The following is a 27,344-nucleotide window of genomic DNA, read 5'->3' as shown; positions in this document are numbered from 1 at the left end:
TTTCCTGTAGATTGAGGTCCTATTATAATACAAAAATCTGCAAAGAACAAAAAGATTATGCAAACAAAAAGTAGCAAATGAAAACAGGACATCAAATGTGTGCATTTCTAATCTGTATTTTGTTGGGGGGGGAATCTGGCTTAGTTGTAAAAACAGCAAATTATAAAGGAAAACATTAAAGAAAAATATGGAGAACACCATCCACCAGGGGCCTAAAGTCAGAAATTCATGTATCTCTAATCATGAAATACTGGCATACTTTAAAATGTTTATAGCCAGACTAATAGTTCTTGGACCTTAATCACCAGTTCAGAGCATCAGTTTTATACTAGTGTAACTTTGTTGAAATCAATGATGTTATTTTGGCATAAAATTGGTGTAATATAACCAGGCTCATTATTTACAAATATTACCATTTATGGCTGTTGAAATATCTCAGCTTTCTCAAAATAAGAAGTTTTACACATCAGCCCAAATTTCAGTAATCAGGACTTCGCTGGGAGATTGGAGTGCTCAGGGAATGCAGGACTGAGCCTCTAATCAGTATAAAATATTTTAAAAATTCTAAGGACCCATTGCCTTCCGTATGTATGGATGGTCGTGTTTAATAAAATGTGTTCAAGTATATTTTCTCTGACTAAAATTTTCTTCTGCATCATCTTAGCTTTGTGGTTGTGTTGGAAGCTGTTTTCTGCTGGTTCTCACTGGTCGAGACCCCACTCTGTAAAAGGTGAACTGTCAGATATTAAACAAGTCTATACTTCACACTTTCCTCATCTGTTCATTCCCTTCTCTGGTGGCCTCTTGTCCAAACACAGGGTGGAGTGGGGGCGGGGTCTGGGGTGGAGCTGTGGGGAGCTAGCACATTGGAAAGTGGGTGCTGCTTCTTCAGCTTCCAGTCATTGGATCTCATTATGCCTGAGTCTGCTAAATTAAAGGGTCCTCTAGTATTAGAAATCCTCTTCATCAGATCAACTCTCAACCATCTCTTAGATAAACTAAATAGATTGAGCTTCTTTAAATTTTCCGTGCAAGGCAGGTTTTCCAGACCTCAAATTATTCTTGTAGCTCTTTTCTGAACCTTTCCCAGTTTGTCAACACTGGAGCTGGACCTGTGTCCAGTATTCCAGTAAAAGTCTCACTGTTGTATACAGGGCTGTGCCATCTCCCTCCTTCTGCTCAATATTCCCCTGCTTACATGTTCAAGGATCACCTTAGCTCTCTTAGGTGTGGCATCATATTGGAATCAAATATTCAGGTGGTCATCCACCATGACCCCCTAAATCCTTATCAGTCACTGTTTTCCAGAGTACAATCCTTCATCCTTGTAACCTTGAGTGTGTTACTGAGGGTTCCTCACTATAGTCTCCTCCTCTTCCTCTTCCATCCAAGAACTCTATAATCCTCCATACTGTCTACCCAAATACAAACCTCGTGAAGAAAAAAGCAAAACTGATTATTTTAAAATTTCCAATCTATGAATAAATGCCACTCACTAGGACTCTTTAAGTCAGTAGCTCTGTCAGCATTTGCTGTAGCATGTTCTAGCTGAAAAGAAGATAAGATAAAATGAAAGTCATGAGCAGGAAAAAACACCATTCCACAGTATACTGAAGAATTTTTTTTCTCTGATGGATCTTCCTCCCAAGAGAGCAACAGCACATGGCATTTTGTCTAGATGGATTAACAAACACAGCACAGACATGCATGAACATAAAAGAAAACAGATATTGTAACTAGAGGTGGGGAGTATAAGGATAGTTAGGGTTGTTCATGATCTATTTATATTAGTTAACCAAATGACTCCATTTGCATGTGATCTTGCAAAATGAAGGTCTTTTTGTTTAGAAACCTGAATTTACAGTAATATATTATAGGTTGCATTAAAGAAACAGGTAAATTTACAAATCTACTTTTACATATAGGGTCATACCACACGGATGAAGTTCTTGGTACCATTTGAATAAAGATCTATTACAGTACTTCTGCCACTGATTTCATGTACATAATAGTTATGTGAGTACTTTGAACATGACGTTGTCTAGATGGATCAACAAAGAGTATGCTATAGTAAGCTGAGAAAGAGATTCCCAACCTGAGGTGCTTCATTGCTATTTTCAAAGATAACCAAATTTAAAATTCTCATTCATTGGAAAGTCAGGAATGCATTCTCATATACAGAACAGCTGAAAACTATAGGGTACATAGCTATGTAACTTGTGATTTTGTTTATGGTGTATTGCACCTGTGCACTTGTGGGAGTCTTCTGTCTACAGTTCAGTCAGCTGAAGCCTGTTACAAAGAGATACATTGTGCTCTCTCACCGAGACTTTTGTTTTTGTTCTTTTACTTTCCCTTTAATCTAAAGTTAAAATCACTTACAAAGAAGAACTCCCATATATACTATCAGTGTGTGTGGAAAAAATGTAACACAAACCATGACAGCCTTATAAGAACAGCCCACACTGGGGCAGAACAATGGTTCATCTAGCCCAGTATCCTGTCTTCCAATAGGGGCTGATGCCAGATGTTTCAGAGTAAGTGAACAGGGCAATTTATTGCATGGTCCATCCCCTGTTGTCCCGTCCCAGCTTCTAGCAGTTGGAGGTTTAGGGACGCCCAGAGCATGTGCTGTGTCCCTGACCATCTTGGCTAATAGCCATTGATGGACCTATCCTCTGTGAATTTACCTAATTCTTTTTTGAACCCAGTTATACTTTTGGCCTTCACAACATCCCCGGCAACGAGTTTCACAGGCTGACTGTGAGCTGTGCGAAGTACTTCCTTCTGTTTGCTTTAAAACTGCTAACTATTAATTTGGGTGACCCCTGGTTCTTGTGTTATGTGAAGGAGTAAATAACATTTCCTTATTCACTTTCTCCACACTTTTCATGGTTTTATAGACTTCTTTCATATTTCCCCTTCAGTCGTCTCTTTTCCAAGCTGAACAATCCCAGTCTTTTCAATCTCTCATACGGAAGCTGTTTCATATCCTTAATCATTTTTGTTGCCCTTCTCTGTACTTTTTCCAATTCTAAATCTTTTTTTTTTTTTTGAGATGGGGTGATCAGAATTGCAGGCAGTATTCAAGGTGTGAGCGTACCATGGATTTATATAGTGGCGTTACGACATTTTTGTCTTATCTATCCCTTTCCTAATTGTTCCTAATGTTGTTAGCATTCTTGACTGCCGCTACACATTGGGCAGATGTTTTCAGAGAACTATCCACAATGACTCCAAGATCTTTTTTGAGTGGTAACAGCTAATTTAGACCCCATCATTTGGTATGTATGGTAGGGATTATGTTTTCCAGTGTGCATTACTTTGCATTTATCAACATTGAATTTCACCTGCCATTTTCTTGCCCAGTCACCCTGAGAGATCCGTTTGTAACTCTTTGCTGTCTGCTTTGGACTTAACTATCTTGAGTACTTCTGTATCATCTGCAAACTTTACCACCTCACTCTTCACCATTTTCCCCAAATTATCTATAGATATGTTGAAATAGCATGGCTCCCCATACAGATCCTTGGGGGACCCCACTATTTATCTAACTCCACTGTGAAAACTGACCATTTATTCCTACCCTTTGTTTCCTATCTTTTAACCAGTTACTGATTCATGAGAGGACCTTCCTTCTTATCCCATGACTCATTGCTTTGCTTAAGAGCATTTGGTGAGGGACCTGGTCAAAGGCTTTCTGAAATTCCAAGTATACTATAGCCACTGGATAAGCTCAGTAGAAAAGTCCATCAATCAACTGCAAAAGAAATCAAACTGATCAAGAGGAATACAGAAAGGAACCTTTCCTAGACTGTATCATACCAATAAGGATGATGTAATGTACTTTTAGATAGCATCATAGAATCATAGAATCATAGAATATCAGGGTTGGAAGGGACCCCAGAAGGTCATCTAGTCCAACCCCCTGCTCGAAGCAGGACCAATTCCCAGTTAAATCATCCCAGCCAGGGCTTTGTCAAGCCTGACCTTAAAAACCTCTAAGGAAGGAGATTCTACCACCTCCCTAGGTAACGCATTCCAGTGTTTCACCACCCTCTTAGTGAAAAAGTTTTTCCTAATATCCAATCTAAACCTCCCCCATTGCAACTTGAGACCATTACTCCTCGTTCTGTCATCTGCTACCATTGAGAACAGTCTAGAGCCATCCTCTTTGGAACCCCCTTTCAGGTAGTTGAAAGCAGCTATCAAATCCCCCCTCATTCTTCTCTTCTGCAGACTAAACAATCCCAGCTCCCTCAGCCTCTCTTCATAAGTCATGTGCTCTAGACCCCTAATCATTTTTGTTGCCCTTCGCTGGACTCTCTCCAATTTATCCACATCCTTCTTGTAGTGTGGGGCCCAAAACTGGACACAGTACTCCAGATGAGGCCTCACCAGTGTCGAATAGAGGGGAACGATCACATCCCTCGATCTGCTCGCTATGCCCCTACTTATACATCCCAAAATGCCATTGGCCTTCTTGGCAACAAGGGCACACTGTTGACTCATATCCAGCTTCTCGTCCACTGTCACCCCTAGGTCCTTTTCCGCAGAACTGCTGCCTAGCCATTCGGTCCCTAGTCTGTAGCGGTGCATTGGATTCTTCCATCCTAAGTGCAGGACCCTGCACTTATCCTTATTGAACCTCATCAGATTTCTTTTGGCCCAATCCTCCAATTTGTCTAGGTCCTTCTGTATCCTATCCCTCCCCTCCAGCGTATCTACCACTCCTCCCAGTTTAGTATCATCTGCAAATTTGCTGAGAGTGCAATCCACACCATCCTCCAGATCATTTATGAAGATATTGAACAAAACCGGCCCCAGGACCGACCCCTGGGGCACTCCACTTGACACCGGCTGCCATCTAGACATGGAGCCATTGATCACTACCCGTTGAGCCCAACAATCTAGCCAGCTTTCTACCCACCTTATAGTGCATTCATCTAGCCCATACTTCCTTAACTTGGTGACAAGAATACTGTGGGAGACCGTGTCAAAAGCTTTGCTAAAGTCAAGAAACAATACATCCACTGCTTTCCCTTCATCCACAGAACCAGTAATCTCATCATAAAAGGCGATTAGATTAGTCAGGCATGACCTTCCCTTGGTGAATCCATGCTGACTGTTCCTGATCACTTTCCTCTCATGTAAGTGCTTCAGGATTGATTCTTTGAGGACCTGCTCCATGATTTTTCCAGGGACTGAGGTGAGGCTGACTGGCCTGTAGTTCCCAGGATCCTCCTTCTTCCCTTTTTTAAAGATTGGCACTACATTAGCCTTTTTCCAGTCATCCGGGACTTCCCCCGTTCGCCACGAGTTTTCAAAGATCATCACCCATATGCAGCAGCTAGCATTAAAAGCTTAACAGTTACCACCTGTCTCTATCTACTTTTACAATAGAAAATACAACAGTAATATAATTTATATGCACATAATCACACAAGGTGAAATCCTAGCCCCATTGAATGCATGGCAAAATTCCCATTCAATGGAGTCAGGATTTCATGCACAGTGCATATGTAAATACATATACATCCTCCACCTGTGAAACTGTTTGAGGGCTTATCTTCCTTTAAATATAGTAATGTTGTTGTTCTACACAGGTTGACAATATCTCCTTAATAATTCTCTAATCATGAGGAAATTTTTCACTCTATTTTATTTCTCTTTTGAAGTTTTATATACAAAACAATCACCCAAATTACATGTTTAAAAACAATCTACAATGTCATTGAGTGGGACCGGCAAGAATAGACACCCAAACAGTGTCAGCTGCTTGTTACAAATAAAAATAGGGTGGTAGGTATTTTTCATTGAAATGTACTAAAAGAACTCCGAAATTCAGAGTAACGAGTTTTTCATCCAAGCCTCGTTGGCCTCAGAAAATTAGATAATTGTGCTGAGGGTAGAATAATGTCTGTAGTATAATTATCAATAATATCTGCTTGGTTGAGATTTATATTCCAAATAGCTGAACTCTATTTAAATTAAATGTAAAGTAGAAATCAGGTGCTAGTGTGCTGCTCCTCTGCGAGCTACATGCTTCTCGTTAATTTCAGAGCAGCAACTATAGAAAGCTGCCACTCTAGAAGGCGCCACTTTGGGGGACAGTGGGAAAATTAAATAAATTCAATCTAGTTTATCAACAGTGATTTAACTTAAATTCATTCTCCTTTCAGGGATTTACCAGTTCCAGGAGCATTTCTGATTTTAAATATAAGAGAATTAATATTTTAAGTGTAGCCACTGTATGTTGAGTGATAGGAACTGATGTCTAATACCATCACTAGTAAGATTACATGGCAGAGGTTTTCCAAGTGTTCCAGGGAGCACTTGCTGATGGTCCACAGACAGCTGGCTGGATGCATGAAACTCAGGTCTGTTTGCTTTTGAAGTCAATAACAAAACTCTCACTGAATCAGTTGTTGCAGCATCATGCCCAGGATGATGGCACCATCTCCTGGTGTCCATGCTCTTCATTTTAAAGAACAACCTGGATACCCATGAATTTAGATGGCAACAATGAGGATCCAGTCTAGCTGCCCCCACTAATAGTCATTTCTACATAAAGGAGGGAGGAGAGGAAACAAGGAGCAGCACTCACGGATCAGAGTCACTACCAGAACAGCTTAAAATAACCAAATACCTAATGTTGCTTCTCCATGTAAGCAACAGTTGTAGTTGTTGATGGCGTGTGATTGCCAGTAAGAAGGTTTGTGTGTCCATGAGTGGAAGTGGTGCAGACCCAGGAGACCATCTTTCTATTACAATATGGTCTGCACCGTGAAAAGATAGCGATGGTGAAGAACTGCACGTAAAGGGCTGTACACAAGAAGTAAAAAGTTCCATGGGTCTTGGAACAGTGCTGTATATTCTTGAGTACCACCTAATGGGACCTGAGCCTTATACAGCTATTTACATACCTCTGTCTAATGGTAGCCTCCCCCTACCCTCTGCTCCTTCGCTCCCCCGCCCCACCCCATTAGTCAGAGTTAGCATTTATGTGACTTGTAAATTAAGAGTGATCTCCCTTTTAGATTACTTTATACATGATTCCTGATGCAACCTGACTGGAGATTTATTTTCCGCATGGTTAAAATATTCCATTTCCCTAAAAAATGAAAAGGTTTTCAGAAAAGAAAATTAAATGGACATCCTTCAGGGTTCAATTCTCTCTGAATAGGAGGGGAGAGGGGCAAGGTTAATTGTTAGCAGTTCTGCCTATGTGTCATCTGCAATTGACCACTGGGTTCTTTCAGTCTGACACCCTTTCAGTGGTAGCATTCAGCACTCTGAAGCCAGAAAAAGGTTTTACTGCCCTTTAGTAGCTTTAATAAGGAGATAATACTTGCAACTAAGATTTGCAATGCCCACATTTTTGCCATACTGCAGCCTTACACAGAAGTATCGCTTCAATTTGTCATCTTTTGCTCTGGACTCTCTACACTTCATCTTACTCTAAAATCAGTTAGCAGCATTTTAAAGGCATCTACAAGGTGCCACTAGTGATGTCCTCATTTATTTAGCGCTTCTCTAAGGGCAACAGAATTGGATGTTCTCATTTCAATATACGCTGTTTTCACAATTCTTATTAACATTACAAGGAGCAGTGCAGCTGAAGCTCTGCACATCTCAGGCCAAGAATTACAAATCTTTTAATTTGTTTCAGTAAACGAATCCTCCTGGCCGCGTCTCCCCCCCCCCCCCCCCAAATTTTTGTCCAAATCCATCCCAACCCCAAATCTTTCCTGAAGTTTGGAAATGTTCAGTTAACATTGTTGTTTCAGCTTTTGCACACCTCAGTGTAGTAACTATATTTAAGTAACTCTCGGCTGAACCAAACATGTCTAAGCAGCCTGAAGATCTACGACACAGAAAGCCAACGATCCCCAATGTCCTGTCCCAACATGTGCTTGATTGACAATAAAGCCTCAGATGAATTGATTCTCTGGGAATCGTTTCATCTGTCCTTGTTCCAAAGTTCTGGGCAGGAATCTGAGGGGTTCTCCCCAAGCCTCCCTGCACTCCCTCGTATAACCAGGAAGCTATTCCCATGCCATTTTTCACCAGACCAAACCCAGGAAGTAGTAAAAATCTCAGGTTGTTGAGATGAAATGTTCAGATAAACTGCTGGGTTAAGAATGTCAAAGCAGCAAAGTTAATATAGTTAAACTGAAGTTTGGATACCTATCCAAACCAAAGTAGATTGTGCAATTGGCTTGAGGTCTCTTACTATTAAGAACACACCCCTTTGTTTCTATATGACCAACTTTTGCAGCTGAACTTTACTGTCTGCTACCGACACCGGTTTATTAGTGGCCAGGCCTTGCTGCTGGCTAAATTGCAGTTCTCAGTCCCAAGTAATTAATGACATGCTGCACTAAAACCTTAATCAGAGAAATAAAATCCAAGTTTTATATTTTTTATTCGCCTCATTTTTGTCCTTCTCTGTAATTCTCCTTGGGTCCTCCCCATACATGGGCAAAGAAGGACAAACTGACTTAGCAGGGTGATACTCTAGCATCCTCCTTCACCCCCCAGGAGCTCTGAGAAGCCCCTTCATTGGCAACACATGTGGACAGAGGTTTGTGTGTTTGCAAGTCATCTCACAGGAAGGGGGCATGAAACTGGGGAGCCAACTACTTTCTGTGGTGTGATTCCCTCAACCACTGGTGGATTGCTGAATAGCAATCTGTGTAGAAGTTATTGCTGGTTAGACTAACCCACTATGGCATTAGCTCCCTGAGGAGGAGGCGACAATCAGCTACCACTGTGGGAGAGCCCAGAGCAGGAAGGCTTGAGTGATCTTGCAGAAAGAGCAGCCATGCAGTTCCCATTTCAGTTCCTTTTTACTCTTTCTTTTTAAAGATAACAATCTTTTTTGATCTTTGTTATTCCCTGAGATTTAGGGCTTGGGATGTATTTGTGGGGAGTTACAATGTAATAGACGGTATGTTTTTGGGGCAGGGACCATCTTTTCATGAAATGAATATACGGGGTCTAGGGCCCTGATCCCTGATAGGCACTATGGAAGTACAAATAAATCATAATAATGTGGTTTGTCACATCAGATTTGGGAAGGCTTGAGAGGGAGCTATCTGAAAATGTCAATGCAGAGTCAGGGTCAGATTATGGCTGGTTGTGTATAAGTGAACGAGGGCACAGGCTTGCAAAGGAGCCCATGGAAGGGGCATTCACACTCCTGATCATTGCAACCCTGAGTGCAGAGATGGGAAGTATTAGTGACATCAGCAATGCAAGACACTCCAATGTCCTCCCCTGCCCTCACCCTCGGCACTGGCTGGCAGATTGAAGCTTGTGGAAGGGGGAAACAGGGCATGTAAACTGTACTTCTGAGCATGAGTTTAGTACTTGTGAAAGGTACGAGTTCCCTGGCTTTTATCCACATACCTCAGAGGGATATCATAGGCTGGACCAATGCAAGGTTCTCCACACTGCCCAACAAATATGCTTCAACCGAGTTCTGGAAGATCCAGCACTGAGGTTGGGATTTTCAAAGAAACCCGTCTCTGTTGAATTTCAATTGAAGTTGGCTGTTTACCTCTCCTAGGCTCTTTTGAAATCCCTGCCTGAGATGATAGTACATTTCCCAGACCCATTCAGTCTTGATAACTCTGCTGAGACTGCGAGCAAGGTTACCTGCTTGGTGATGGTGTTGTGATTATGGACACCTGTCCACTGGGAATTATGGTAAGAGATCAACTCGCTGCCATACAGCCATCAGTTAATATTAGCTTTTAGTTAGTATCAAGTCTAAAATGCTCCCGTAGACTATTACCAATCCCCTGAGCTATTCATTCCCTCTGTGGGTATATTTTTAACTAAAATATTCAAGTGACTGATTTTTTCCCCCGCACTTAATTCTTGGGAAATTACAAAAAAAAGTCCTACAGTATTAGTCAAATATAAGGCTAAGTGTATGAAGGATATCCTAAAGATTTTGTATATGATGTGGGGAGGGAATATGTATTTGACATATGAGTTAACTGTCACTGTCAAGTGGAGACTGCATGAGAGAGGAAATCACAATGTTTTCTTATACTGCTCAGTTATCTCCAACCTGATTTGTGTAGAATTGTCTCCAAGTACAAAATCAGAGGTCTCTTAAGCTCTTCTGAATACACTTATTCACTGAATACACTTACTGCTGAAACAGTTCCAGTGTGTATGTTACTCCAGTTTTACAGCAGTGTTGCTCAGCTGAAATCAATGGTGTTAAAACAGTTTAAAATATGAGTAACACAGTGGTGAACCCAGCCCATCATTTGTGGATTTGTTGTAGGCCACTGTCTACAAAGGACTGAGAGGACAACAGACCACAAAACTAATAAAAATTAGGACTCCTACCTGAGGTGAAAAGCTATTCCCTTATGGAACTATTTTCCAATCATCATCTTTCCAGCTGAGCTGGACTAGTGACACTATAAACTGGCAATTAAAAGACTCAAGTTTAGAAATACACTCAAGCTTCCCAGGTCCCACAATGGCAAAGGTTAAGTGGATTATATGGAGATAATTCACTCGACTCTGGGGGGAGGGTGCTGATTGCCTTAGTTGTTGGTAACCTCCCTCTTTCCACCTCACTTGCTATATACTACATTACAACATTGTCAACGGTGAAGTGGGGTGAAAAAAAAAACATAGAAAATCTTCCCCAGGGACACTGCAATTACCAACTGAGAGATTCCAGCACTGAATGATATTTATAGATTCTACTGTGACGGCAGCCGTGACAATGAGCCAGGAAGTCAGGGATTATTCTCAGTTAAAATTTTTCATACTTCACCATTTCAACCAGTAATCTAGATCTATGGGTGAACAAATGGCAGTTTTTTCAAGGGGGAAAACTATTACTAAGAATGTTAATATTATATGACTAACTACTACCCTACCATGTTCAATCTGAATTAGAACCACCCATTACACCTCTAGTTGTGTGGCAACACCTACATGGTGTTTCCAATTAACTTTGTACGTTTTTAATCAGTACAAATGCATTTTTGTAAATTCAATTTGCCTTTTATTGCAGCACCTATAAAATGCCTTGCAACATTCCGGAACTTTGTGAATGTCTTACTTGTTACTGACATAATGCAGCTGTCGGACCTACAACAAAGGCTAAAGTTTATGAGCAACCTGAATTAGGATGTAGGTTGAGCAATTAAAGTCCAAGAAGAGAAGGGGGGAAAAAGATAACTCCAAAAATTGCACTTGTCAATGTCCAAAAATGCTCTGCAGAGCATTCTGCACATAGAAACTGTAGAAATTAAAATGTTTAGAAATGCTAAGGAAGCTAAGCTCTCTTTTTAACACCCTATGTTGAGAGAGTTAGGTAAGTGGAAAGGTCAAGCAGATTTCATTAATAAATCTACACTGCTATTTGTTTTCTTTTTAATCAGATTCAAATGCATCCTGTTAAAGAGCCAAGTGATTAGATCATAAATCTGGATGTCCTTGAAGATGATGAAGGGAATGCTTATCTGTAAAGCAATCATCACACTGCCAGTTCTTCAGCTGCACATTTTTACAGGTGCTGAGAAAATGGTTTAATTTCAAATCGCTTGCTGGAATTGCTGGGTATAAATAGAACATTTGCAGGATTTCCAGTTAAAAGAATAGTTGATTCATTTGTGATATCTGGACATAAGACAGGAGGTCTACTTTTCTATTTCTAAAAAAGAGGTGTGGAAACCATCTAGTATGTTCAGAATAAATGGGAATTAATATTTCATTTTAGTAATATCTCACAGTTCAGTGCATTGGCCAACCTCTACATTCATTTACATGCAACCCCATTGAACTCAACATTTCTGAGTTCCGTAGGCTCACACAGGTGTAGCTGAGTATAATCTGGCCCCATCATGGTTTCAAAAGTGAAGGGAATCTCATTTAAAACTATTAGTTATCATCTAATTTGTAGCGATCCCAATTCTGCAGGATGAGGTCCAGCATATTTATTATACCAGGTTTCTCATTTCTTCATGTTTTTTTAGGTAGAATGTTGCACATTTTTCAATTAATTTTGGCAGGGTGCTTTTCTGATTCATTCTAACACTCTGAAGAAGGTTATTATTGAAATTCCTGCTTTGTGTATTCTGCATGCAGGCGATTTGTCACTTACTCTGTTTGTATCCAGATCGTGGATTCGGCTATGGTTCTCACTGGACAGCAAATATTACTATTGCAGTGCTAGAAAGAAGTTAGGAAATAAACCTCTTTGGATTTCTAACCTTATGTAAACAATAACAGTGTTTATAGACATTCTTACTATCAGAATGAGATATGGAATAATATTTTGCATTGGCTGAAACAAGTTTTGCAATTTCTGAGATGGCTACTTGACTAATTGCAATTTCTGAGATGGCTCACTTATGCTTGATTAAGGTGAACTATTCTGAATTCTGTGTTGTTGATTAAAGTAGTGCCATAGACCTCAATAGAGTTGCCACACACAATGGCAGAGCATTGGTATTAGTGAAATCAGAATCTCAGTCCATGAGTGTTTCACTGACTTTAGTGGGAGCAGAACAGGCCCTATATTACATGACAGTGGAACCATACTGTGCTGCATAGTTACTGTGTAAGACCTTCAATCGTGCAAAGGCAAGCATGTTCTTAACTTTATGCTCTGTGAGTAATTCAGATCAACGGAGGTACTCATATGCACAAAGTTAAGCATTTGTATTTCACATTTTTATTTAATTTAATATATTTTAAAATCTTTTGTTAGATTTTTTCCGTAGCTGAAAGGGGACTATGATAATTATCATTTTTATACATTTTTTAAACTGTATCATCAATATAAACTGTATTTGTTCATGACAAATCAGCATGGGTCAATGGACTTAATCCATACTTAAAACAGATGTATCTACATTTTACTAGACACCATTTTCTTTAATTCAGGTTTACAAACTTTATTTGTATTTGTTCTGTTGTAGATCCTGTGACCTCTTGCCCATAAACACAAATATTAACTTAAGAGGTCAGCGAGCCATTGGTGAATGCACTGCAGAGAAGATTAAAAGAAACAATACAAAATCCTCTCTTGGGAAAGATCAAATGGCTACTTAAGTAAATGCAACCTAAACCACTAGAGTTTAGCCCAGAGGGATGGGAGGGGGGACTGGGACACCTCCACTATAATTAGCACCTTGTAGTTGCACTCTCCAATGCTTCAGACAGATTGTGCTCCATTATGGGGTGAAGAAAACACAAATTAGCAGTTGCTAAGTACTTTGGAACCTGAAATCAAAAGTAGCATCATCATTCATACAGGTAACTAGCATTGCTAAGTGCTTGGGAAGTGGTCCTGAAGGACTTCAGCACCCATACAATAGCTCCATGATTTCCATAAAGATGTGGTCAGCTCTGGGTCTGTTGAGCAATTAATTAAATATACAAACAAAACCACCATTTCTGCCCTGATATCTGCCCTGAGGGGAGGGATAGCTCAGTGGTTTGAGCATTGGCCTGCTAAACCCAGGGTTGTGAGTTCAATCCTTGAGGGGGCCATTTAGGGATCTGGGGCAAAAACTGGGGATTGGTTCTGCTTCAAGCAGGGGGTTGGACTAGATGACCTCCTGAGGTCCCTTCCAACCCTGATATTCTATGATTCTATGAAAATTAGAGTCAAATCCCTACTCCAGTAAAATTTACACTGGAGTAGGCTTGAGTAAGGACTGCATTATTTACCCGAGAATTTGGAGCCAAAATCATTTTCCATCTAATTGCTTTCTAATTGTTTGAGGCTTCCCTCTCTGTGTTCTTGAAGCTATTTCTCCAACTCCTTGTTCCTAGGAGCTCATTACTTCAGTCAATGTCACAACAAATAAAATAAGTTTTGTTTATATGGACAACTTGGAGAATGTCCAGTGAAGGAACTGTGGCTCCTTCTCTATTGGTTTGTGTTGCTAGACAAGTGTCTGGGAAATATAAAAGCTGAAAGACTTGCAGAAATAGATACTGTTTTCCTGACTTGTCTTTCAGAGTTGAAAGTGTTGTTGGTATGCTCTGTACTGGGATCAGATAGATTTATGTGATATGGTCTGCTCCCTGCTCTTGTACTCCATCCTATACTTTCATCTGTCATGGCCCTGGTCAGTGTCTATCCAGTTTTTTAGCCTGTTGAATAAAAGATCGTGTTGCTTGACTAACCAGTGCAAATGTCATATGTTGCCACTTCATTTATTTTGCCATTTGCCATGTATGTATCCTATTTTGGTTTATATTGTGCCATTGGACAAGGTAGGCCAAGGCTCTGAGGTGGCACAGAGCATTCACGCTCTCTCTGTTGCTTGGCTGGCTGATTCTTGCTCACACAGGCTCTGAATGCTATATGGGGAGTTGAAAAGGAGTTTTCCCTGAGGACAGGCAGTGACCTTTGCGGGGGGAGGATTGCTTTCCTCCGCAGGGTGCAGGTCACTTGCCGGGATTATCTGGGTATATCTCAAGTAATCGTTTCCCTGCTATTGCAGGGGCCTTGGGCACTGGTGCACAATGGTCCCTCATTCTGTGCCTGGGGCATATAAGAGTCTCTTGTGGGCTGTAAAACTTTGGTCTAATTTTGGTTGTTAAGTGTAGAGTATGGGTGCTACATGATATTGATGGCCTGTGATATACAGGAGGTCAGACTAGATAATAAAGTCCATTTGACTTCTAGTGCATATTATGTTGTTTTTTATTTATTTATTTATTTTAAGTGGGAGAAGAAAAAACATAACCGGGCCCCATGTATCCCATGATTCTGTGCCAGTGAAATTTGCCATGGAATCCTCCCTGTGCTGCAGAAGCTTCAGTTTTTGGTTTTTTAAAAAAACCGGGTTCTCATTCTTATGGTTGCAGAGAGAACCTGGAAAACGTGAACAGAGTGTAAACCTGTACAGCCATATCTTCCTGAGTTTCATTAACCCAAAGCAAAACTACTCTGCGGCAGCCATCTAGTGATGCAAGTGTCCATCAAACTTCTGAAGTTTTTGCAGTTTCTGATTCGCTGGCAAGGTACTGTCGGATATAAATACCGAGACTCAACAGCTAGAGGAGTAATTCCAGTTCATAGGACTACATCCTGTGCTCAGTAGGGTTGCCAACCCTCCTGGTTTCTCTGGGAGTGTCCCAGAATCAGGCTCTATCTCCCAGAGGCTACTGAAGCCAAACTGGGAGATTTTAGGCTGCTAAAAGTCCGGTGGTGCAGCAGGGTTAAAGCAGGCTCCCTGCCTGCCCTGGCCCCGTGCCGCTCCCGGAAGCGGCCAGCACATCCGTACAGCCCCTGGGGAGGGCAGGGGGTCTCCATGCGTTGCCCCTTCCCTGAGCACCAACATGGCAGCTTCCATTGGCCAGGAACTGTGGCCAATGGGAGCTGCGGGGGCGGTGCCTGCAGGCAGAGGCAGCGTGCGCAGCCCCCTAGACCTGCCCCCAGGAGCCGCAGGGATGTGCCGGCCACTTCCAGGAGCGGCGTGGGGCCAGGGCAGGCAGGAAAGCTGCCTTAGCCCCACTGCACCGCCGCCCGGGAGCCACCTGAGGTAAGCACCACCTGGCGGGGGCCTGAATCTGTTGCCCCTCCCACACCGCAACCCCATGCCCCAGCCCTGATCCCACTCTAACACTCAAACTCCCTGCCAAAGCTTACACCCCACACCAAGGGGCAGGGCAGGGGTGTTTGGGCTTGTGTGATTAGACAGTTGGCAACCCTAGCGCTCAGTAACCTTTATCAGTGCATCTTCCCTGACTGCAGGGGGACAGTGTAACTGATAGGAGAATTTGGACCAAAGGCTGCAAAATTGCCCTTTTCTTCTCTCACTGAGACTCAAAGATGTGTATATTTTGTTGCCAGCCCCTCCAGATTCAGTTCTAAGCCAAAGCTGTTTTTGACAACACAGACTTGTTCTGAACAATTCCTCCTTCCACAGATATGGTTAGTGTTTTCCTCTAGCTCTGTTGTGCTTAGGGGTTTTGTAACACAGATCAGTATTTTATTATTACTTGCCACATGAGTGTACAACTTTATGAGGGCATGTGTTGACTAAAACCTGAGCAATAAACTCTTTGCCTTCTCAGACAGAATTATACTTGCATGACATATTTTAACTGGTTGCTATATGGCACGTGCATTTATAAACTATGACAAAATTTTGTGGAGCTACAGTATACACATTTGGAATTTTAAATGAAAATGTCTGAGCAGCTTCCTTTATGCCAAGACAAATTTACATGAAGGAAAGAGAGCAATAAGTTCTGCTTGATAATGTATAAATTTAAAGCAAGAAATAGTCACTTATTTTTAGTAGTAAAGATGCTTCTGAGGAATTAATTAAGAAGCAAAACACACAATGATCAGAAGGCAATATCCCATGGCAGTGAAATTATCTATGGAAATAGCATTTCCTTTTCTGGAATGTACACAGGAATGGCTTGTAGATCCAACATTGTTGACCTGTAAAGGAACTGGAGACATCAAACACAAAAGAAACTTGCTTTACTCGCAATTACATCTTCCATTAACAACAAATGTATTTTAATCAGTGATAATAACAAGGAGCTATTTTAAGAAAAATTAGTATTTGTTTTCATTTCATTATACAGTTGCAATAGTGAACCACTCACAGATTTTATTAAGACTTGTGAATTCTCTCCTTTTTGAAAATTATTAGTTCCTTCCTTATACTTTAAATATTTGATTCCACCTGAAAATGAACAACAACAAAAATAGAATGTGTTAAATATACCATTGATGTGTGATTCAAATGCTTGTTCATGTGGCAAATGACAACAAAACCATCAATGACAAGGCACTTTGCAAACATGAATTACTGACTTACACCACTCATCAGCTATTGTTATTCCAAGAAACATCACTTCTGGAGAATGGGAGAGGCAGGGAGTAGTAATAACCCTAGAAATGAATTAGGCTAACAATTAAAAGGTACTGGAAGGATGGTAAATGAGACCTCATCCAGCTGCGCTGTTAATTTCCCACCACCCTTTGTTCAAAGATAACTTGCCTAATAGAAAGGAAGCCTCATTACTTCCACCCACACTGCATTAGGTGTGAAGCACAGAATAAGCATCTTGGGCACAATCCTACAGTCCTTTCTCAGGCAAAATTGCCCTCTAGAGAAAGGGCAGATCTACCTCGAAAACACTGCATCAGCACAGCTGCAGCACTTAAGTGAAGACGCTCCTACATCGATAGGACAGCTTCTCCTGTTGGCGTAGTTAATTCACCTCTGCAAGAGGCAGTAGCTATGTCTTCAAGAGAAGCTCTTCCATTGACATAGTGCTGTCTACACATGGGGTTAGGTCGGTATAACTATGTCGCTCAGGGGTGTGGATTTTTCACACCCCTGAACTATGTAGTTGTACCGATATAGGTCTGTAGTGTAGACCTGGCTTCGGATCATGACAGCTAAATACAAGGGGGAACAGAATGTTTAGCATAAGTAGCTAACACATATTGTTAAGGGACAGCTCAAAGTGAAGTGGCCTGTTAACACCTTTGCAGTAATAAGACAAAAAAGGGGGATTAGTGGGTTACAGATTGTTGTAATAAACCATAAATCCAGTGTCTTTATTCAGGCCACGATTTTTAGTATCTAGCAAAGTTATGAATGTAAACTCCCCAGCTTGTCTTCTGAAGGTGTTCTTCAGGTTTCCTTTGAGGACGAGGACTGAGAGGTCAGATATGGAGTGATCGTTTTGTGAAAAGTGTTCATCCGCGGGTGATAGTGTTTTTGTCTTTTATCGTTTTTCTGTGCGAGTTCATTCGAGAGCGTAGTGATTGGGGCATTTAGTGAGTTTTACCTGGGTGAGGTTTACCCCATGTTGTGATGGGGACATGTAGGACGCATGGATCTTGAATGATATGCTGTGGGGAGTATTGATCATCATAGCAGTGGAGATATGTGTGCAGGTTTTGTATCTGTTGTTCTGGCAGCATCTGGTGCTGCTTTGAATTGGTGGATCCTGGTCTGTGGGGAGCTTGTGTCTGATAAGCTTGGCAGGTTTCAGGGCGGGGTTGTTTGAAGGCCAGAAAAGGGGGCTGGGGAAAGACTCCTTTCAGGATGTGGTTCCCATCAAGTATGGGTTGTAACTGTTTGAAACTGTAATGCTGTAAACCAGGTGCCAGCTCTTACCTGTAGGCGTCACCTGTGCACTGACAAATTCATAGCTGGAAAACAGACCAGCTCACTTATGTGTTTTAGACTCTCTATAATAAGGATGTGTTTTAGACTCTCTGTAAAAAAACTTGTAAGATGCCACTTGCATTAACCATACTTCTAATGTCTCTATTCCATGCTACAAGGTAAAATATAAATTTGTTTTACAATTGTAAAAATGCCTACTCCGAACTTTTGAACTCAGATGGGAAGAGTGGTTCTCCCCAGCCATCCAGGGTGAATACCAAAATTAAGTGGACCATAACATGACTAAAGCTTTGTTAATTCTCCCGTCCACCTATGGAGAAATACATGCAGATGGCCTCATCCCATCAGTCTGAATGCTAGAAGATGGAAATAAAAATAACTAATATGAAGATTTTTCACCTGTTTGCAGTTTGTACTCTTACAAGGGCTGGAGCTAAGAAACAAAAAGCAGAGATCCTCAGGGTCAATCTAGGATTAGCCCTAAAAGATATTCAGGGCTGACAGATTATTACATCTCTGTCACCTTTTGAAACCATAAACTGAATTCATTTATCATGATTTATGTATATATGTTGTCTACTTTAACTCTGTTTCTCTCATTTATTTTGTCTAGTTACTAAATCCTTAATTAGTTTATTACAGGCTTGGCTACCAGTGTTGTCTTTGGTATGAGATCTAAGGGCTTGTCTCCATTTACCAGGGGATCGACGCATGGTGATCAATCCACCAGGGGTCGATTTAGTGGGTCTAGTGAAGACCCGTTAAATTGACCACCGATCGCTCTCCTGTTGACTCCGGTACTCCACCGGAATGAGAAGCATAAGGTAAGTCGACAGGAGAGTTTCTCCCATTGACCCAGCAAGGTGTAGACATCCCAAAAAGTCGACCTAAGCTACGTCGACTCCAGCTACGTTATTCACATAGCTGGAGCTGCGTAACTTAGGTCGACTGAGCCCCGTGGTGTAGACCTGCCCTTAGGTACAAATTGACCTGGAGTAAGTGTCTTGTCTCTTGGGAGCAACCTGAATATTTTGTGATTTTTATTTTTATTATTTTTTATTTTTTGGTGTATGTGACCATTGATCACTAAGTCCACCTGGTGGCAAGTTAGACTGGAGAGCCTAAGAGGACTGTCTGATTCCATGGTGAGACTGTTATAGTGATCCAGGAGTTCACATTCATTAAAGGGTTGATGAAATCTAATTATAGACCCTACCACCAGTTTGGGGGTGTCTGCCCTGCTTTTGAATCCTCCCTGAGGTTGGCACTCATGGTCGTGAACCCTACAGAGAGTGTGACAGAGACCTCATATTGGTTTCAGCATGGGGGGGTAGTGACAACTAGAGGGGTGAGGTCATCTATCCAGAGGATGAAAATATCATCCAGGTATCTCTGGTATATCAGTGAGTTCATGGTGTGTTTATCCAGAAATGACATAAATATATAGCTGAACAACTTCTTCAAGGTACCTTCAATATCCCCTTGAGGGCAAGTTAATATCAGCACAGTGTATTAGAGCAAATATAAGCAATATAGCTAATTGCCAAAGCTCAAGACTTTATTTAAGGCTGTTACTGGGTAATGGCTGTATAAAGACCCTCTTCCACTGTAGTTCTCAGTATCCGCAGAACGTATGAGATGTACACTATGAAGTGCTCATTTAGATAATTACCTCTACCAAATACAAATACGTACATTTTATATAATATATATAAACCCACGGAAAATCCTACATTAATTTAAGGTTAATCTTCCAGCAGTTCATTTTCTCACAACACAAGCAATAAAAAGGAAATCAGAAGTTAAGACAACATTCAAACCCAACCAAATGCATTATTAGCCTGCTACCAGTATGATACTCAGCCACATCAGTACACTAGGACCTACTCTAACACATTCACTCATTAGTCTAGCAAAATGCTGACTTTTAAACACTGCCTGAAAGCCAATATAAGATACTGGTCAACTGCAATAAAAGGTGACAAATAACACAAAGATCTTTTAAAATCCTAGACTGAGAAATTATATTTCTGTATTTGTAGAGTTTGTCTCATAGAACTGTAGTCTAAACTGCACAATCAGAAACCGAATTACTAAACATATTTGGAACATACTATCAGTTTACTGGATATTGTCAGTGATTTGTGCAACCAGGTCACAGATCTTATTCCAGATAGTACTCATTAGTGGTATTTGTTTTTTCTCTAAATATGATATTGCTCAGTTAAATCTTTGAGGGGTTCACTTTGAAGAGTATAGGAATGCGTGACTATGCATAATGGTAGAGCCAAATCCTACCCTCAGATACTTCACTCCATTCCCATCTAAGTCAATGGCAGCTTGGGGGGCAGGTGCCTTCGGACAGAGTTTGACTGAAATGATTAGCAATGGATAGTGTGCCCTATAAAGGCATGAAGTCTTAAGATTTGTAGAGTTTCATCCTTAGTGCTCCCCCTGCTGGTAGTGAAAAATGAAAATCAAATTGCAAGCACCTTTATTTCCATTGGATTTATGCCTGAGTAATTCTAAAATTCAGGTGTCTGTCAAAGTGAGTCAACTATTCCCAGTAAACTTTTAGCTACTTCAGTGATAGAATATACTAGAAATCCATGATGATTAAAAAAATTTGTGTTGTGTCTGACATGCACAATCTCTGACAAAGTTAATGCAATGTAATTTATTTTCAAATGGCATGCAAGTATCACAAACTGCTTTTACAGAGGGGAAGGAAAGACGAGAGTGAATTGTTTAGAGCTGAGTACTGAAGCTCTCACACTGGCAGAAAGGGGAAGAAAAGAGGTAGAATGAAACATAAAATCTGCCATTTCAAAGCAGTTATTGGATCAAATTCAGGACCTACACCCTGCTAGGGGAAAGCGGGCATTAAAAACAGTGTGAATGCATGGCCCCATACCCTGCCCCCAGATTACTCACAGACAGGAGTAATCTGAGCAGTCGCGCATGGGGATGTGTGTGCCAAAAGACACAGACCATCCCTGACTCCTTGTCCCACCTCTGAACATCCCATACTCTAACAACAGAGTGCCTATGGAACATGGACCTATGGAGCATGAACCTCCTCTCTGCAATTTTTTGGTTATGGACCTATGCTCAGCTCAAGGGCTGAATTCAGCCCATGGTCTGTAATTCTGTGTGCCAAAGTTCTCTGTTGGTGTAAACTGATGCAGGGTCATATTACCTCTGAACTCAGCACACATATGTAACGTCTATTGATTGCAATGGAATTTGCATGTATGGATCTAAAAGAAGGATTTGATCCTGAGTTTCTGATTTAGCACACAATTTGTAAATTTATATATGCAGGACAGCACATCCCTAGACAAGTTCTGTTCATTTAGACAAAGGCCAGGTTTGATTATCCCTCCTGTTCACTAGTGTCTGAACAGTAGAACATACAGACTAACACAGCCAAACCTTTTTAACTAAATCATGAGCAAATTTCTATAGAAGAGCTAAAAACAAATGGTTTGAGTCCACCTAAAAGTCCTAAGTGAAATAGGTTTGTTGGTCTCACATCCATGCATATGATAAAGCACACTGACTAAACGGATAGTCTCTATTCAAGATGAGTTTTGGATTGAGATAATATGCATGTGTACACGACGAAATTACTTTTCACCGAAGACATATTTATGGGTGTGATCTATCAAGGCTAAAGTGGGGATACTCATCGTACTCATGCATGCAGATAGAGAAGACTTTAGATTGTATATTTTAATCTCTGCACTATTAATATTAAAATACAGCTTTTCAACCTATGTAAACATAAATTCCAAAGACTTGTGTTTATTATGTTGACCTAACACAGAACAAAAAAATCAGAGCATTTTTAAAAGAGGAATAAAACAAAACAGTTTTAAAATAAACAAAACAGTTTTAAAACAAGCACAGTTCTAGCTTGTTGCCCAGTTAAAACTAGGGGACCACAATTTCAATGCGAGTTCTAAACAGAGACTGGCGCTGGCACTGGGCCCTACATTCTCACAGCTGTTACAGGAACGAATAGTGTCTAGCACATTTTGGGGTTATGTATGTGATAGATAACAATAATGCAGGCCATGTTTTCATGATACAATGAAAATGTGACCTGGATTATTGTTATCATATACATAACCCCAAAATAGTGACACTATTCATATCATGAAAGCTACTTTGATTATTTTTCCCTGTGCTCCAGACTGCAGTATTTCTCACTGCAAATTCAAGCCACCAGAAAAACCTGGGTTAGAATTAAAGTGCTAAAACTCCAGTATCATTACATTTAAAAATACAGTTTAGAAAACTAATTTGAGCCCAGTTTACTTGTTCAATATAACATTATCAGATCCTGAAATTAGATACTATCGCAGTGATATTTAGCTTGCTGCACTCAAGGCTGAGTCATTGTTTCCACTGCAAACTGTTTTTCAGAGTGCTTATTTCTGTCAAACTATTAACTCATCTGATTAGGAGGGAGGCTACACAAAGCAGATCAGGCTGGTTAATGAGCTGCCTATTATCTCTTTTTAATGATGACATTAATTTGTACACCTGAAACCCTTTCTAGTTATCTGTGTTTCATGCACTTTTAATTTTTTTCATATACGTTGGTTCCTCCCCTGACTTCACAATTAATTTGGTGGAGGAAATCCTAGATATCCCTTTTTACAGAACAAGACACAGTGAGTGACTGAAAGATTTGCCTCTCTGCTGACAAGTTCAAGTGCTTATACATTTTGGGTGGGATGTCCAAAACTACCTAAGGGAATTTGAGTTTCAGGGGAAATTGGGTGTTCAACTCTCCTCTGGCTGCTTTTGAAAATCCCACCCTTAGCTGACATGTAAAGAACATGATTTAATAGTTTTTAAAATGTATCCTAAAATTAACATGTAATAGAGACAAATGGGTTCTTAACTGCAAAACAACGCAACCTCTGACTTTGACCCATAATCACAAAAGCCTGAGGTACTTTGGGGAGCTCCGTTCTAGGAACTGGAGGAGCTGGGTATTTTGGCATTGTGGGATGTTTATGAAGATAAACCTTGGGGACAAAACCATACCTGCTGTAACCCCATTGAGTAATAGTCTCTGGTTGAAGTCAATGGAGTAAACTCGAAGGAGTAATTTAGCCCTTGAGGTCAGTCACTTGACTAGTTTGAGCAAGCTAACAAATCCCTGGGACACACTTTTACTGTGCCTACCATTTACATGTTTCCCTTTATAACCAATTTGCTGGAATGCCAATTCGTGGTTAGAAAACAGATTCCAATTTATACTGTATCAACTTATCCCTTGTGGGGATATATGAGGAAATCAAGAGGAACAGATATGGGTACTGAGTACTCCACTCAGAAACAAACAGTTATATGTTGTCAAATAAAAGCAGGCCCAATCCTCAGTCCTTACTCAGCTAGAACAGACCAGAATATCTTTTCAGACCTCCAGACACGTAGCTGTGAAGGTGAATCCAGAACCTGAAGCTGCTCAGTCATGTTACTGAACACAGTACCTTCCCCTGCCATCCTCCAAACACAGCCCCTGCCTTGTCCAGCCATGCTGCACAGCCTCCCACCGGCCCCTGGCCACTTATGCCAGACAGCACGCTGCCTCTGCACACAGCATGGTTTTTGTCCAAGGAGAAAGTAATGTCTACTCTACAGCTTATATCAGCACAACTTATGTCACTCAGGGGTGGGAATAAACCACCCCACTGACCAACATAAGTAATACCGGCCTAACTGCTAGTGTGGCCAGCGGGAGAAGCTCTCCCACCAATATAGCTTCTGCCACTCTTGGGTGGTTTTATTATGCCAACAGGAGAGCTCTTTCCCATTGGGATAGAGCGTCTTCACTAGATGCTCTGCAGCAGCGCCGCAGCAGCGCGATACATGTAGACATGCCCTAATACTGAACCCTTTCTCAGGAGCAGGTAGAGAATTTGGCTTCCTCTTCCTAGGCAGACACCTGAACCAAATTCCACAATTGCTTCTGAAGTCTGATAATTAACATTAGCACATGCTGCTTGATGAGGGTTCTGTTAAATGAGAGGCCAGTTTAGAACACGCACTGACTGCAGTTTGTAACACGCTGCATAAATACGTTTGGGGAAGACATTTGAAAAACAGATTCTTTTTGCTTTGTATCAAAAATGCAAAAGGGTGACACTGTGATGAGACAGGTAGAGGCAGTTCTTTAATGTTTTTTTAATAGTTCTTTGTGAGTTAGGCAGCTTCAGAGTAATCACGGTCTGTGAATGACTAATATACTATATCAGTGTAATTTCAATTAAACAGCATTGCCAGAAGCTCTGATAGGTCCGACATCCAGTTGTTTTTTTTTAATTTTGCCACTTATATCTGCTATACTTCTCTCAAATAGTCCTATCAGGTTTGTGGTTTTTCAGGAAGAGCTTCCACATTAAAAGAGAATGCAGATGTCATGCTGATTAAATTGTTTCTTGCCTGTACACCTCCACCTGACTGTAATCTAGTAAGGACCGAGTAGCATGGAAAGCTTATATATACTGTACCTGCTAGTCCTACCTCCACTGGTATTTAAAGCCTCACTTAGTATTATTGACGTAAGAGATCACATATTATTTGACTTAAGCTTTTTTTTGTCTTGCTTCAGATCTGCAAAGAGTGCTATGATGGCAAAATGTGGGTGGCGAGGGGACTGGGAGAGTTCTTTAATGTTCTTATTTTGTATCTCCTATTCCTAGCCAGTAAATATAGGTATTTTCAGCATTTCTGATAACTTCACCTGGGGCCTCATAGTTATTTTCCTAGAACAGCAGTAGCTCAACTAATCTCAACAGTGGCATTTTCTGAATAGTCATACAAACATCAGATATAACTAAAAACGAAGTATAAATTAGCTGACCATCAATGAATGGTCATCAAAAAATGCACAATTTGTGGGGGGACAAATGAAGAGGTTTCTGAGGGCCACGGGGCCGGATCCTCCTACTTGATACTGTCTCACTGCATTGCTCTGAAGAGTGCAAAGGGATAGTAAAGCTTCCCTTAAATGGATTCTCCAGTGTAGGGGATATGTTGAGGAAGGAAGGGAGGTAGCTAGAGCACAGTGCATTTGATGACCCTTGGCCAGCATAACAGGGTGACACCCTGACACCCCAATATTCACCACTGTCATGTAATTAGGATATGTTTTATACAAAGTATGTCCTGTGAGGTGTCACTCTAAAAGTCTTGATCTGCTAGACAGTAATATCTCATTGAATTGTATGTGCTATTGTCGTATGTGAAGTTATGAAGTTTTGCTATGTATGTGTTGCTGAAATATGTCCTGAGGTTGAAAACACCCACAAGCAGCCTTTCAGGTATGACAATAAAAAGGCCAAACAATGTTAATGGTTTATTGAGGAAATGAACACAAGCACAAGGATTACCCCAGGAACTGTGTACAATAGAAACCTCTCAGAGATAGCGCTACACAATGGGAACTGTTTGACCCGGGTCAAAGCAAAAGAGCTTTCCAGCAAGTGGGGAGAAGATATAAAAGGGGGAAAATGACATTATGGGGGGACCTCACTTTCCCTACAACAACACCCCTGGAAACACCTGAGGAACAAAGACTAAACTAAAGGAGTACTTGTGGCACCTTAGAGACTAACCAATTTATTTGAGCATAAGCTTTCATGAGCTACAGCTCACTTCATCGGATGCTCACGAAAGCTTATGCTCAAATAAATTGGTTAGTCTCTAAGGTGCCACAAGTACTCCTTTTCTTTTTGCAAATACAGACTAACACGGCTGTTACTCTGAAAGACTAAACTGTGGGAAGTGATGGTCCCAGGCTAGAAGGATTTTTAGCCTGTGTATGAAAACCTGGGAAAGCCAAGGCAACTTGTGCATTAAGAATCTTCCCAGCCTGTTTATCACTCAGGGTGAAAATCTGCAAATTTATATCCTACCTATCTAGTGTGTTAAGCTCAGTTTGTGGTTTTTGTTTATTTATTAAAGTAATCTGGTTTGTTCTGTTTGCTATCACTTATCACTTAAATTATTACCTAAAAAAGGTAAAAACTTATTTCTTGTTTATACCAAAACCCAGTTTGTGCAACTCATAATTGGGGGTGCGGGGGGAAGGAAGCTATGCATATCTCCCTCCACATTGAGGGAGAGGGGATATTTATAAGCTTGCACTGTGCAGAACTCTCTATACAGAGAAAGACAATATTATTTTGGGTTTACACCCCAAAGGAGGTGAGCACATGAGTACTGGGCAATCCCCTAGCTGAGTCCTCCCACTGACATCTGATCACAGGCTCTGTGTGATTCTACTGCTGGGTGTATCCCTACCTGTGTGTGTGCTGGAAAGGGGCTTGAGAGCCTGTCACAGAAACACAGAGTAAGGGAATCCCAGACTGCTGAGACAGGCGGGCTCAGTGGGACCCCAGCACATCTAGTGGCAAGCTGAAAGGGGGGTCCAACCCATCACAAACAGTATTTAGGGGACTATTACAATCTAGTATAATCTAGAGCAGCCCTCTAAAACACTTCAGAGGTTGAATCAGTTCCCAACAGCCCTAGGTATCAGGTGACTACATGCATAAGAGCAGGTTAGACAAATACCCATCAGGGATGGTCTAGATAATACTTAGCCTGCCATGAGTGCAGAGGACTGGACTAGATGATGTCTCAAGGTCCATTCCAGTCCTATGATTCTATAATAAGTCATCTGGACCTGAGAACCTGGGCCCATCTACAGACAAGTGGCTGATAAGGGAACGGGAGCAGTTAGGCACCCAATTCCCACTGGAAGTCAAACTTTGTTGTTGACTAGATGGAGTTCACTGATATTATGGAGACTAGGTTTCTGTTGTTCAGACATGAATATATCATGTTCCATACCTACACCCTGTCTGTGTATATATGAGAAACTGCTTTCTAAATAACAGCTTATTGTTATGCGTGTGCTGACAGAGAATACTTTCTTGGACTTTTTCTTTCTTTGTTTAATACTAAAATCTATTAACAGATTTTTAAAAATTGCATGCGGCTTTGCCATAAATATAGTTTTTATCTTTGCATTTCATGATAGATGGATCCTAGCAATGTAAATATAACACAACACCACCCAGCTATGAAGATCATTTTTAACATTAAAAAACAAAAACCTCTCACCCAGGAATTCTCATAGTGCTTGAAAAC

The sequence above is a fragment of the Natator depressus genome, chromosome 11 (genome assembly GCF_965152275.1).
Source record: "Natator depressus isolate rNatDep1 chromosome 11, rNatDep2.hap1, whole genome shotgun sequence".
In the NCBI taxonomy this organism is placed as follows: Eukaryota; Metazoa; Chordata; order Testudines; family Cheloniidae; genus Natator; species Natator depressus.
The sequence above is the reverse complement of the archived record's forward strand: the minus strand, read 5'-3'. Positions refer to the sequence as shown.